Genomic DNA, 11563 nt, shown 5'->3' with positions numbered 1-11563 from the left:
TCTAGTTGAATGGGTCAACACTCTAGCTGGAGGAGTTACATTAGTCAACTAGTAGCAAAAACAAATACAGGAAGAAGTCCTGGGGGAGATTCTGAGAGGATACTGTGTGACCCTTCACTCTGTTGGCCACTGTGACAAACAGCAGTGATGAGACCTAAATGGCTTCTTTTCCATGAGTATGAGATTGTGGAAGAAAAGTTGGAAGATGGTTTGCCTACTTAACATGAAATTTGGAGACTACTTTTGTCAGGAACATATGGTGAAGGAGAAGGTAAATCTTGTCCTTACAGAAAACCATACAGGGAAGCTTTGATACCAGTGCTCTCAACTCACCCACTCTCCTTGCCGAGATAACTGCAAATAAAAACACCACTTTAATAGAAATGACAAGTTGTAAGTAGTTCAAAGGATGGCCCCATTAACTTTGCTAGTGCCAAGTTTGGAACCCACTGGGAAAGAGGCTCTTTCATTTGTCCCTTCAGAAACCTGACAGCTATGGGTTGGGGAAAAGATCTACTATCCACTGATGGATGGAAAACTGAGATATCTGCCAAATGGACCTTGATAGCGCTAAATGCTTTGATGTGTTAGGTAAGGAAGATGGATGGGAAACACACTTCCATTTAGGCAGATAAGTCCTTCTGGTGGAAGGTTTTCTGCTTTGAAGGGTACCCTCTGTATGTCTTTAGAAGAATCCCTTTCCAGTGGTTGTAACCATGAGCATCCATGTTGTCAAGTTGAAGGCTTGCAGGCTAGGATGAAGCACGCACCTTGGTCCTGGGAAATCGTTCCTGGATCCAACAGGAGAGACAGTGGAGGCCTGACTGACAAAATTAGGAGGATCCAGTACCAGGGTGGCAGAAACCACACTGGCGCTATAAATATAATGCAAGTGTGGTCTTGCTTGGCCTTGGACAAGACTTTGAAAAGTAATGGAATTGGAGGCAGGGCATAGAGTAGAGAGCTCTTCCAGGGTGGCAGAAACCCAACTATCAGTGACCCAGAATTGATGGCACTTTCTGTAGGTCCTTGTTGCAAACAGGTCCACTTGAGGAGTCCCCCACAGCTGGAAAATGGTTCTGGCAATGTCCAGACATAGTGACCGCTTGTAGTGACCAGAGAAGGACCTGCTCATCTGATCTGCCCAAGTATTCAGCACCCATGGAAGGTAAGCAGCTCTGAGATTAAATGAATTGGCTATGCAGAACTCCTCCCTGCCTGTTTACAGAAAACGTAGTTGTGCATTGTCTGTCAGCATCAGCAGATTCTCTCCCACCATATGGGGCCGGAAGACTGAATGAGCTAGACTGACAGCTCACAATTCCCTGACGTTTATGAGAGTCTTCAGATCTTGAGAAGACCACAGACCTTGAGTCTGCAAGGTCCCCATGTATTCCCACACAATCCAGGGATGACACATCTGTGATTAAAGTGAAAGTTAGTTGCGGGAGAATGAAGGGAATCCCTATACAAACTCTCAGAGGGTCTGTCTACCAGTCCAGAGAAGACAAAACTAATGTTAGTACGTAAACTGTCCTGTCCTGACAGATGAGGACTCCAGGTATACACTGATGCTAGCCATCCTTGAAGTTTTCTGAGGCATAGTCTGGTGTGTTGCACCACATGGGTACGTGCTGCCATGTGCCCCAGGAATCTATGGCAAATGTGCACTGTGGTGACAGGATGTGCTTTTAGTTTTATGATTAAGCACTGCAGCTTTTGGAACCTTGACTGCAATAGAAATGCTCTGGCTTTCATAGAGTCCAGGACCACTCTGATAAATTCTATTCTTTGCACCTGTTTCAGATGGATTTGTCCAGGTTAAGCAAGAGCCCCGGGGCATAGAAGGTGGACTAGATGATGATCATGCTGGACAGCACTTGCAACTCATACTAGCCAGTCATCTAGGCAAGGGAATCCATGGACCCATAATTTCCAAAGATACACAGCTACCGCTGCCATGCATTTTGTGAAAACATGAGGGGCAGCTGACAGGCTGAATGGAAGTTAGGGCTGCCACCTTTCTAATGACTGGTCACTGGACCCCCGAGGCATAGGTGCCAACTCCCTAGCTTAGCAGCTACCGGCAGCCTCAGTGCCTCCCATCTGCCGGAGGCCCCACCAATCAACTCCTCTCCCTCCCTCCCAGTGCCTCCCGCTCACTGCAATCAGCTGTTCCGTGGTGTGTAGGAGGTGCTAGGAGGAGGGGGAGGAGCAGGCAGAACTGGGTGTAAGAGGCAAGGCAGGGGTGGGAAGAGATGGGGCAAGGACTTGGGAGAAGGGGTTGGGTGGGAGCGGGACCTGGAGTGGAGCAGGGCGTTGAGCACCCCTGGGGCCCAATGAAGCTGGCACCTGTGCCCTGAGGCACTCCCCCCTGCTCCACCTGTTCCCCCAAGACTCCCCGCCCCCCCCGCAGACAAAAGAAACGGACATTAGACTTGTCAAATGGCACCCCGCCACACAAGCCAAAACCTGGCCTGTCCAGGTGAAAACTGGACTGGTGGCAACCCTAATGGAAGTACTGTGAATTGGTAACGAGTCCCCCTTACCATGAACCTGAGAAATTTCAGTGATTGTGGTGGATCATCAAGTGAAAGTAAGCGTCCTTCAAATAAAGAGCAGCATATCAGTCCCCTTGTTCTTGGGAAGGAATAATAGAAACCAGTGGAACCCTGCCAAATTTTATTTCCTTCTGGTATTTGTTTAACTCTCTTGAATCTAAAACAGGCTTGAGACTGCCTCTTGCTTTAGGGAGAAAGTAGTGGGAGTAAAACGCTCCCTCCGCAAAACAGAGGAACTTCTTCTATGGCCTCCACCTAAAGGACAGCCTGTTGGGGCGGGAAAGTGGGGATAGGAACAAACTGAGGGAGTATCCCACTTCCACAGTGCTTAAGACCCACTGATCTGATGTGATGAAAGTCCAAGCACATAGGAAGTAGGATAGATGATTGGCAAACATTGGGGTAGGAACAGATGGTACCATGGGGGAGTGTCACTCACTGCCCCTACAGCCTGATCTGATGAGGAAGAGGATGCAGCAGGATGCTGAGTCAGAGCTCTATCTATCTCCTGTGATGGCAGAACTGCTAGAGTGGCTTCTGCTTGCTTGGTACTGGTCCAGTTGTGACTATCAGCGGATATTACTTGTGGTGCTGATGCTCATGGTGAGATCTCAAGGAGACCAACTGAGGTGGGTGAGGGAATGTCCTGGCAGGAGGAAGGAAACCCTACAGGATCTAAGAAGGCCATTGACAGTCTTGGAACCCATTCTTGTGTGGACCATTAGCCCTTAACAGATGACCATTGCTGAGTCTGCTGTGAGTTCCATGGCCCACAAGAGGCTGATGGAGGATGTATGTCCTATCCAGTTTGAGACACATATTACCCAGTCTCTGACACAGAGAAAAATGATGACTCCAACTGCTCTGATAACAGGGCAACAGACCCTGTCAGTACCATAGAAAGACAGCCAGAGCCCAGAGATGGTGGAACCAGCCAGACCATCGACAGTTTCTCTCTCAACCATACCATCTTCTGAGGTAGGGAAAGTGTAGATGGCATTGGTACTGCATGCTCCAGAAGAACAGAAGTAGGAGCCTTAGGTATGAGTATTGGCTGGAAACCTTCCTGCTCCGCAGGGGACATCAGTACCAAGAGGTTAAGTAGCTCCTTAGAGGCTGCAAGTATCTCCAGGGTTGTTGGTACCAATGGTCATTCATGTTTTTGAGACTTTTCCATAGGCACTTCAGATGACTGTCTCGATGGACCTGGCAGAGGTTTCTTCTTCTTAGACAACTCGATGAACTTGCTGAACAGGACAAAGTCTTTTGAAGCCTTGTGCTGCCTTTTTGGCACTGGTGACAGGGAACATGCTGCCAACTCAGGCAGTGCACTCTGGACAGAAGCCATGGTACCTGGAGCCCGCTCCGAACGTGGCCACCTCTATCAGAAGACATTTAAGTCTGGGTACTCTGTCCTTTTTGGAGTGGGGTTTAAACCCATTGCAAATGTGACACTTGTCACTTACACGGGATTTTCCAAAGAATTTCAAGCAAGTGTGCTGCGAGCTGCTTACCAGCATTGGTCTACTACATGACCAACAGGTCTTAAACCCTGGAGAGTGAGATTCGGTACTGGTCCTAGTACCGAAATTCAAATTTGGTGAGAATAAGGACCTAATTTAAACTGAAATATATAGATAACTGTCTATAATATAACTAGCTAACTGACTACTAAATCTAAGAAAAACAGGTTCTTTACAAAGATATGAGGGAAGAACTTGCAGTAGTAAGACTGAAATCACTCCAACTGCAACGGTGGTAAGAAGGAATTGTTGTGGGGGGTGGTGGTTCAGGGTTGGCTCCACATTTTATATGTAAACACAGAGCCATGTGGCAGCAGAGAGCTCTCAAGCCACCCCTGAAGGAAAAAAAATATCTCCGACAACTGTGGATTAGGTGCACACTCACCTATAGTGGAATGGACATGTGCAATCACTCAAAGAACAACATAATTACCTTCTTCTGTGGCATACAGAGGGGCAAGTCAACTGACTTGTTATATAGTAAACGAGTTGCACTTAAAGATGCATTCCACCCTCCAGTCATGTCTTTGAGGTTCTGTCTGTGTTCAATTTGATTGGGTTTTTCAGATAATCACTGGAACATAGAACGTGTCTGTATGGGTATATCAGTCTTAATTGCGAATATTCCTTGTAACTAAACTAATTAGTACATTGATGGCTCCTCTCCTCCATTCTACTCCTCAGTTCTCCAACTAGCTGCACTGCTGCAGGTTTTAAAGTCCTTGCTGAGGCCTGGATCTAGCCTGTACCCAGACCCCGTTCCAACTTTGGTGCCTACTGCTGGGCACAATGATGGCTGCTATACACTCAACATCTCCCTCCACACTTCCCCACAGTCTCCTGTTTCCCATTTGTCACCTCAAATCCTTTGCCTCCCTATTTCCCTTGTCTCTTATCTATCACATTGTCTTTCTGCCACACCACACGCTCCTGGCATACTCTGCTCAATCTGCCTACTGCTCCCCATGCTCCGCCTGCACCCTCTTCAAAAACTCAACACTGGTTTGAAGTATCAGAGGGGTAGCCGTGTTTGCCGCTTTTACAGATCCAGACTAAAAGTCCTGTGGCACCTTATAGACTAACAGACGTATTGGAGCATAAGCTTTCGTGGGTGAATAACCACTTCGTCGGATGCATGCATTCACCCACGAAAGCTTATGCTCCAATACGTCTGTTAGTCTATAAGGTGCCAAAGGACTCTTTGCCAACATTGGTTTGGTAATTTTATGAGAAGTATTGTACACAGTGATTCAGCTCACTTTGTATAAACTTGCCTGTGAAACTGAATGGCTCAATAAATAAAGTGCCATGAATGGCAAAGGAAGCAAGGTACATTTCAAACAATTCTTCTTTCTGTAATGTATCCAAAAACAACATAACTGCTTGAGAACTGGACATTAAAATAACCAGGGCAATCACCATGTTTCAAAAGTAGCCACTTTATGCTGAATGGATAAAACAATTACAAGCAAGAGAGGCACCAGTTTTCCCACAGCAAAATTTCTATTTACAAAAATAGTTTTTTCTCTCTAATCATTCTTCAGCACAAAAAAACCTATATTCTTTCAACTGGAATATTTTACATTGTAACATTTTTAAAATAGCACTGACCTTTTCAGTATCAAAATGACAAAGAATGCATTACAATTCCATTTTGCAACAAAACATTTTATTCCTTTTATATATGGTCTTGCCCTGAAACTATACATATAGTAGGAGCTAATTGACTTGGGTTCTCAATTTTTCTTTTGTTGTTTTTTTTTTAAAGGTATTTGGCTGAAGAATATATTCATAAAGCTTTTAGTTTAAAGGCAATCATTCACTGGCTGTTCATTTCTGCAATATCAGCGATGAGGAACAACTTTTTCAAGTGTATCCTAGCATGAGAAATAAATTACATGTAGGTAATGGAGAAGATCTAATACATTGAAGGATATGTAAATTCTTAGAGAACATAAATAGATAGGCACACAAAGCCATTGTCCATAATGGACTTGTTATACACTATTTGTCTGCTAATTGCCCAATAATTCCAGATTCAATTTATTCATTTTGTTTTTCAGGAATATTACGACATCATAGCTCAGTATGGGCTCAATCCTACAAGGTATTGAACACCCTGGCCTGATACAGCTAAACACATTAATATTTCCCTACTGACTTCAAAGTTAAGCAAGTGCTTAGGTGCTTTGCTGGTTCACGCCAAAGTGCTCCACACCTTGTGGGATCAAGCCCTACATAAGAATAATATAGGTTGGTTTATCAAATGTGCCTCCTAACAAATCAAGAATAAGTTCAGTCTCAAGGCTAGACTGCACTGTTACTCATGCCAAATAGTACTTTTCTCTATGAATAGCCCCAGTGGCGTCAATACCTTAAATAAAATAAATAAATTGCTTAAATACCCCATTACAGGCCCAAGCCAGCACCCACTGAAAAACTTCCATTGACTTCAAAGTTGGATACTGCTGCAAAATCCACAATGGTATCTAGACATTAAATGCTGCATTTTTTGAAGTTGCTTCCATTGTTCACTCCTGTTATGAAATGCTTTTGGCTGAACCAGGGCCTAACTTTTTAATATATTTACATTCCATACTGCTTCTAATCTTGCAACATTAAGTTATTATTTAAAAGGGCATGAATTAATATCAGACATTTTTAATAATTTAAAAAGTGTTCACATAGGACAGGATTATATCTTAATTTGCAAAATAAATATATTTATTTTTTCTCAGAATAATTATCTACACATTCATTTACAAGTGAATTAACCATGCTAAAAAGATCATTTTAGATAGCTGAAATGTTTTAAAAAGCAGATTAAAAATCCAACATCCAGAATCCTGTTTTTATAAACAGTTGTGATAATTCCAGAATTGGAATATCTAAACTATGATATTTTTGAACAAAAAGTCTCTATGGCATATAGATTTTCATGACTTTTGTATATATATGCACAATACAACTGATCAGAGGCAACACAACTATTAGAAACTATACTGAAGTTCATGCTCAGGGCTAGATTGCTAACGTTACTGCACCACAAACAACATAAAACTTGAAGTTTTTCTCTTCTAACATATAATCCCCCTTTTTTTAATATGTAGCTTAGTTTTTGGGTTATATGTGCTCTGAAATAGCCATCAAACCTGGGATTTAGAACAACAGTAGTCTGAAATTTTGCAATACATAGATTTTTTTAAAAAGTAGAAGCATTAGTTACTACTGTATACCAACTTCTAATGCATGCAAGTCTTGGTATACCTTGCTTTTCACATGTACCATGTAACCTTCATGTACTGCTTTTGTCACCCATTAACCCCCACAAGAACCACCTCACACTACAGGTGAATTTCACCCAAGTGTTGAGGACCTACACAAGATGTTCTGTCCTGTACCACTTAAGCTCCGTATGTTAGAGACTCTGCAGAAATAGCATAGTTGTGCAAAAACTCTAGTCTTTGCGTAGATGTAGCCAAAGGACTGTGTTGCAGCCCTGTGGCTTGTCCACAGATTGAAGATGTGAATTCTGTTCCCTGACCTAACTCCCCACTGAGTTTCCTGCACCCTGGTTCCACTTATGAGTGGAAGTCCATTACTTTAGGCCCTCATCCTATTCAATGGGACTACTCAGGGGAGAATGGTTTCCCATCTGAAGTCACATTGTGCTTAAGTGCTCCCAGGGCTGGGGCCTAAGATGGCAATTACAATTTGTACATTATAAGTTTAGAATTTTCATCACTAAAAAGAGAATATCATTACATGGTGTTCACTAAAAGCCCATTATATAGTTTATATTTTAATCAGCCATATTCAAAAGGAACAGAGGCTCTGTGATGGCCGCATCTTTCTCTTCTACAGTGGTCTTTCTATTGTGAGTTGAAAGGTGATCAGCAGCTTGCAGGTTTGGGCCTTTATTTTGGCTAAATGGTAAGCAGTTTGACATTGCTGATACTTAACTCCACCTACTGGGCACCTACATATACTATTACTTTATAACTATAGGCAGTGGGACTAAACTATTATTTATACTTTAGGGCCTGATCCTGCAAGTTTTCTACACAGGCAGATGTAGAGGCCTGCTTAGAGCAACATGCAAAATCAGGGTGTACTTTTAAAACATTTTTGGCCCAAAAAGCATGTTTTGGGACAGTTTTCATTGTAAATAAACTAGAAAAAAGCTAGAAAGCATTCAATAATAAAAGCCATTATATTTTGTAGATCTTTAAAATGAAGCATGAAAAAGAAAAGATTTTCAGTGTCTCTTTAGACTGCTTTGGGTTGGCAGCAGAACCATTTAAATTTTGCTTTCAAAAATGGGTTGGGAGCTTTTGTTTGACATTTCAGATAGAGAGACTGAGCTGCACAGCCAGTAAGAACTCTTTGTAAAACTTCTAATTCCCTCCCCACCCCATTTTATTTTGGCCCACATGAAACAAATTATTACAGTGATGGTTGGTTTGAAATCTATGTTCCAAGTTTGGATACCTCTTAACTTTTCAAAGATTTTGACAATTCAAAAATCTAATCTGATATGGATTAAAGTGAAAATCTGAAAATTCTGTAAATTGTAGTTTATACACTACTGCACAAAACAGAGTATAAAAAGCCTAAGCTACACTTATTTTCATGGAACAGTTTTTTTGTTTTTTAAAAAAATCTTTCAATCAAAGAGCATGGATAAAAATACATCTAGAAATGGTCAGGTTTTCTATCAAGCTGGGTCCCTGTTTTTCATTAGATTTTCCAACACCAAATCTTACTTCAGTGAAAGCTCAAGCTTTCATTAGCTATTCTTGTGAATGCAGAGGTCACAACCACTAGAAAATATTGGAAAGGCAAGATCTCCAAAAATAGTTATTCTGCTCAGTTTTCTGAATTAAAAATCAACAACGTTAAGGAGATCTGAAAGTCTTGTGACGAAAATGATTAAGTGTAATAGATGGATAGTGAAAAGTATCAGGCAAAAATTAAAATCTATTTAAATTTCAGTCAGGCTTGAAAGATGAACCCAACCGTTTTAAGAGAACTAGCAGAGGAAATCTTGGAACTTCTCAAAATAATGTTAAGAAAAATATCACTGGAGTCGGAAGAAGTGATTTGATGATGGGAACCCCCCCCCCAAGCTTTAGTGATGGCCCTTAAATAGCAACTATTTGCCCATCAAAACAAGGGCATAGAATGAAGAGCTTCAAAAGTGCAGAGGACATAGCATAAATAGAACTAAACAGAGGTTCCAGCACAGGTATATATATACCTGAGTGTAATAGCTATATTTTCTACAGTCCATAAAAAAAAACCATTTCATTGAGTGACTCCAGATCAGGTACTCCTTGGGCTCTTCCTGAATTACTCCTAGAGTAGAGGTCCTTCCTTTGTAGCATTGTCAAGAGCTTGAACCAACCATGGAAAAAACTCCAGACACTTTGCTAATAGGGTGGAAGTTCGGTCAGAGAGGTGAAAGAAGGCATCTCAGATACTGTGGTGAGACAGATCTATACCTAAACTAGAAAATGTTCCAGAATATATATTAAGAAGTTCCACAATGTTTCAGTGAACCCCATTCACTGACTGTGCCTTAAACTGAAGCTTGTCTGATGTGCTATGAAACAGAGCCCTGGAATAGGAGACCTGGAAATAATGAAGAATCGGAATAGAGCTTTAATTACCTGTGGAGGGGTGCTGAATACCACAACCACAGTGCCTGCTCTAAAGCACTCATATTTAGAGATTCCCTGCCTACTGTGGTATTTCCAAGAACTCAGGCTTAAAAAAGAAAAGGGAACAGAGTAGGGGGATTACCAAGGAATTACAAATAAAACTAATGCCTGTGCTTTAAGCTTCCTGTACATTCATTTACCTTAAGAAAGACTTTTCCTTGGACTGAAAGTTCAACTTCCAGGCCTGTAGTCTAAAGGAAATGTCTTGTTGTCAATTGTCTGATGGGAAGCAGGGATGACAGGGTGAATGTGTCCAGTGATGTATCACAGGACCAAAAATAAATAAATAAATAAAGATAAGCAACTAGGAAGATATCCTGGTTTTCCCAAACTATTTAGCAACTTTGGGAGCTGTTGGGAGCCAGAAGGCCTAAAGAAGCAGGAGAGGAATGGAACAATGGGAGATAGCAGGGCAATGGAGAGCCGTGTCTCAGGAACAAAGTCCATGGTACATCATCCAATGACTGTAGACCAAGTGCTATGGTAACTCACAGCCCTCCCTCATGTGCTGAAGCACCTTCTCTCTTCTTCCTAGTAGCAGGGATTCAATAAGAGGGAAGAGCTCAGGTTGCCCAACTTAAGACACCTACTGATGAACAGGTGAATGAGGCAAACATGAGAGGAAGCACTAAGATGCTTAAGATATTATGGGTTTACTCCCCAAGTTGACCTTTAAAGGCCCAACTGAAGAACTGCACATGGACTGGGATAAAATTGGAATGATGGCTTCTGTTGCAGTTATGTAGGTCTATACTGTGGCCCATATTAACCAACATACCTGCTGTCGCCAGCCCCTGCTTGCAGAGAGGTGAAGAGCAATTGCCCTGGTGGCAGAAAGGGTAAATGAGCCCTGTCACTATCGGAAACATCCCAGCCATGCAGGCTGAACACAGCCTCTATTTCACAATCACCAGGTTTTGAAAGCAGAACACCTATCTGCAAGTCTGAAATGGGCAAAGGTAGAAATTGGTCTGAGTGGGAAGACTCCTCCTGAGAAGGGCAGGATTAAAAAGGTTTGGTCTACCCAAGTTAGATGAGAAGTTAGAGCGGCTCAGACTTAGGGAGACTTTGGCAGGAAATTTCTGCCAATGAACATAACATCTGTCCCAAGCAGAATATTCATGTGTATTATTACAGGGGGGGAAATTGGAAGAGATGTTTAAGACTATATAAAAAAAAGGTTTATTAGAAAGAGCATGTGAAAAATCTAGTGGCCTTAGTGACTGCTAATTTGTAAGGTACATATGTTGCCCCATTTCCATTGTATCTGAGTGTCTCATTCTTTCAGGTTTCAGAGTAGCAGCCGTATTAGCCTGTATCCGCAAAAAGAAAAGGAGGACTTGTGGCACCTTAGAGACTAACAAATTTATTTGAGCATAAGCTTTCGTGAGCTACAGCTCACTTCATCGGATGCATTCTTTCATGTATTATCCTCAAAATACCCCTATGGAGGCAAGGAACTACCACCAAGAGACTATCACTGGACCAAGATCATGCAAAAGTCTCTGGCAGAGTAGGAAAATGAACTCGGATATAAAGTCCAGTGCTAATACCCTAACCTCTGAAACATCCTTCCATCTAAAAAATAAAGTTAAAGGGAAGGCTGGATGGAGCATGTTAAATTTGCAACAAGACATTCAGTATAGAACCACTGAATAAGTTTGAAACCACTATATCAGACTACAAATTTAGCACGTGTCTGAAAATTAGCCGTTATAAAGAGTGCTCATTGACAGTTAAAGCTCCAGGCATGCGA

Source organism: Dermochelys coriacea, chromosome 1, assembly GCF_009764565.3.
Source record: "Dermochelys coriacea isolate rDerCor1 chromosome 1, rDerCor1.pri.v4, whole genome shotgun sequence".
Taxonomy (NCBI): domain Eukaryota; kingdom Metazoa; phylum Chordata; order Testudines; family Dermochelyidae; genus Dermochelys; species Dermochelys coriacea.
This window is presented reverse-complemented; position numbering follows the sequence as displayed.